Source organism: Myotis brandtii, unplaced genomic scaffold, assembly GCF_000412655.1.
Source record: "Myotis brandtii unplaced genomic scaffold, ASM41265v1 scaffold349, whole genome shotgun sequence".
Taxonomy (NCBI): Eukaryota; Metazoa; Chordata; class Mammalia; order Chiroptera; family Vespertilionidae; genus Myotis; species Myotis brandtii.
Window position 1 is genome coordinate 929,298 of NW_005363427.1, and position 4,089 is coordinate 933,386.

The window sequence follows — 4,089 nt, forward strand, 5'->3', positions numbered from 1 at the left end:
AAGAGGAGTTTGACCAGTGCTCATCTCTATTTTTTTATTTAAAAAATTTTAATTGAATTTATTGGGGTGACATTGATTCACAAAACAATACAGGTTTCAAGTGTACAACTCATGCCTCTTCTCACTGTAAAATTTATGCTAAGAAGAGAACATTATTTATATTACTTTGTGAAAGGTCATACTCCTTTCCAAGTTTGGATCAGCTTCCAACATTTTGTCCTTTGTGTTTTCAATGTCATGGAAAACCTCTGAAAGTTCCTTTAATGTGAAGTTTTTCACTAGAGTGGCTTCCTCTAGGCCGTCTTCATCCTTTTCATTGTATGTCATAATAACTTTCTGCATTATGCCTATAAATTTGCCTTTATTAAGTTCCTCTGGCTTCAAATCTAGAGCCCCTCAAACAGCAACAGTGTGTTAACATTCCCACTGTCAGCTATTCTATATCTCCATTTACCTTTGATTGGAAACCTGTCAAGTTACTTACACAGTGCAATAAAAGTTCTTGACATGCTATGTACATACTACTTGCTGGATGCCTGAATATTCTTAATTGCATGCCTTTTGTCTTATTTTTTCCCAAAACTCAGCTTAAAAATTACATGAAATTCTCTCTCTCTCTCTCTCTTTCTCTCTCTCTCTCCCTCTCTCCCTCCCTCCCTCCCTTCCTCTCTCTCTCATTGTAGCATCAATAGCCTATCTGAAATTCCTTCTAATAGGCTTTAAAGGTTGAAATTATTTCATGGTCCATTGGATAGACTAATGAAATTGTGTTTGGTAGTAAAAAGTAAATTTTTACTTTTCCATTCAAGAGAATTAAGGTGACCTGGAGCATTTTCCGACAGTATAGTGCTGTAAAAGTTAAATTATTTTGCCTGGAGTACCTCTCTATTGCTGGGAGACAAGGAGGCACCACAGCTACATACTTTGCTGTCCTTGTGTGAACTGAACAACGGATGAGCAGTGACCAGTCACTGACTGACTTGAAAAGAAGGGATGTGATTGATCACTGACCATACTATGCATTTGTCATTTACATAGTGATTTGTGGACTGGAGGGCTAGTAGTGAAATTTGTACTTTACGCAATAACTCAGATGTGCTATTGTGGGACTTTTGTTAAATAAACAATGGTAACTAAAATGCATACATAACAATGTAAAGTGAGGACTATCTGTATTATATATCTATTTATTTATGTTTTTCCCACTAGAGTGTAAGATATACAGGATGGCAACTTAGTCTAATTTGTTTACAGTTTATATTCCCAATGCCTAGAACAAAGCCATAGAAGGATCTCAACAAATACTTGTAGAAAAGAAGAAAGAGAAAGAAAGAGAATGGGCAAAAAAGAGGAAGGAAGGAGAAAGGGAGGTAAGATCATCGAGTCATAGAGTTAGATCAACTGTCATGTGTAGATGGTGCTCAGAGAAGTAAAATAACTTTCATAAAGGCACCCAGTTCTCCAAGGATCTGATTTGGGGTCTGATATGTACCCCCTAACCTACATTGTTCTTCTTACTCTCTCTCTTTCTTCGTCTCTCCAAACCTTCTTTCAGGTTATGCATTCACAGGAAGATGTGACTCACAAAATTGAAGGAGCCTTAATCACTTGACCTTTGAGGAAGGATTAGAACCTTACTTCAGAAAAGCATAGCCCTGTGGGGGGAGGTGACATCAGGGTGTTCCCAGGCTCCCTAGTATCAGACCACGTAGGATACTAATTCTTAGATTATGTCAAATGATTTGCATTTTCTTGCCTAAATGTCTTTGTGTGCTGCTACAGCAGAGTGTACAGGATGCTGGGGTTTTCCTCTGAGTACCTCACTCCCCTGAGGTTAGGTTTCTAATTTACTCAGGGAGCTCCAGTGTCCCAGAGCAGATTGGGCAACCTGGCCAACTTGGAGGGGAAAAGACTGACTTCAGATGAAAAACTTCTGTTTTCGTGACTAAGGACTTAGTCAGCTACCTAGTTTAGGATGTACTATTTGTCAGAAACTAGATCTGGAGGAAATATCACTCATTCTGGCTAGAGTAATGGTTTTCAGTGCATTTTTTACTCATGAAATTAAAAAAGAATAGGGTTCTAGTTTAACTTTGTGGTTGAGGTTATGAATGAGAAAGAAAGTTTAATTTGCCCATGGAGGCCATCCTCTTAGTCACAGTTTTAGAGCGTTCCAGACTCTTGTTTCAATTTAAGCATATTGAACATCAGTAAAATACCAAGAGGGCAAACAGTGGTCTATTTGGAGATTCCCCTTGCCCTTTCTGTTTTTACTTGCTCTCTTGCTCTCTCTCTTCCCTGTATTCATGGAAAGAGCAGATTTGCTTTATATGAATAAAATTACTAAGTGTTGCTTTTTCACAACGGGTTTGTCATCGGAACACAAGTGTTATGAATATCACTGATAAATCTAAGACAAAATGGGAAAGGAAAATACTCATATCAACATCATCATCATTGGACATATAGTTTTTGGTAAGTCTACCACTACTGGTCATCTGATCTACAAATGTGTTGGGATTGACAAAAGAAGCATTAAAAACGTGAGAAGGAGGCTGCTGTGATGGGTCTTGGATAAACTGAAAGCTGAATGTGAGTGTGGTATCACCACTACTATCTCCCTGTGGAAATTGGAGACCAGCAAGTATTATGCGACCATCACTGATGCCCCCAGGACACAGAGACTTCATCAAAAACATGGTGACAGGCACATCTCAGGCAGACTGGGCTGCCCTGATTGTTGCTGCTGGTGTTGCTGAATTTGAAGCAGGCATCTCCAAGAATGGGCAGACCCATGAGCATGCCCTTCTGGCCTATACACTGGGTGTGAAACCACTGATTGTTGGTGTTAACAAAATGGATTCCACTGAACCGCCCTACAGCCTGAAGAGATAAGAGGAAATTGTTAAAGAAGTCAGCACCTACATTAAGAAAATTGGCTAAAAGCCTGACACAGTAGCATTTGTGCCGATTTCTGGTTGGAATGTGACAACACTAACATGCCTTGGTTCAAGGGATGGAAAGTCACCTGTGAAGATGGCAAGGCCACTGGAACCACGCTGCCTGAAGCTCTGGATTGCATCCTGCCACCAACTCGTCCAGTTGACAAGCCCTGTGTCTGCCTCTCCCGGATTTCTACAAAACTGGTGGTATCGGTACTGTTCCTGTGGGCTGAGTGGAGACTGGTCCTCAAACCCAGCATGGTGGTCACCTTTGCTCCAGTCAATGTTTCAGCTGAAGTAAATAGTCTGCTGAGGTGCACCATGTAGTTCTGAGGGACGCTCTTCCTGGGGACCATGTGGGCTTCAATGTCAAGAATGTGTCTGTCAAAGATGGTCATCATGGCAATGTGACTGGTGACACAAAAATGACCCACCAATGGAATAGCTGGCTTCACGACTCTGATAATTATCCTGAGCCATCCAGGCCAAATCAGTGCCGGATATACACCTGTGCTGGATTGTCATCAAGCTCACATAGTTTGTAAACTCGCTGAGCAGAAGGAAACTGATTATCATTGTGGGTTGGAACCTGAAAAAGAATGAGCTTGACTCCCTCAAGAGAGAGTAGAGAGATGCCACTGGTACCTGAGCTTCTTGTAAGATGCTCTTGCAGAATATTTGGTGAAAAGAATTAGTTGGCTAGAATTAGTCTTGGGTTTGGCACATTTCCAACATCTGTGCTTTTCCTGTGGTTGTCATTAGCATAAGTATTTGAGAATCAACAACTGAAAGAATTTGAAAAACGTATTGACTGAAGATTTTTTGTCACAAACACTCCATTTCAGTTGGCATCTTTCACTCTTTCAAAGGTCTCTCATTTTAAATAATACTTTTTTCTTTCATCCTATTGAATTTAAATTATGTTCAAGCCCTGTTAGGGTGGTCTGACTCTGGAATAGAGAAATAGGACCATCCCATATCTGGGGGACCATTAGAATTCAGGAAACATGTGTTTCTCCTCTCTGCCAACATCTTGTATCCTTGGAGAAGGGAGTTTCTAGGAGCCTCGTCATGATATATGACACTGGACCATAAGAGTTAAGGAAAGAAAGAACTTAGTAAGAGCTTTGGGCTAACTGGCACTAAC

General features: G+C 40.5%; 1 pseudogene; it reads left to right on the plus strand.

Moving 5' to 3' along the window:
- Positions 1-2,420: 2,420 nt before the first annotated feature.
- LOC102241972 lies at positions 2,421-3,545 on the plus strand (annotated as a pseudogene).
- The last annotated feature ends 544 nt before the right edge of the window (positions 3,546-4,089 follow it).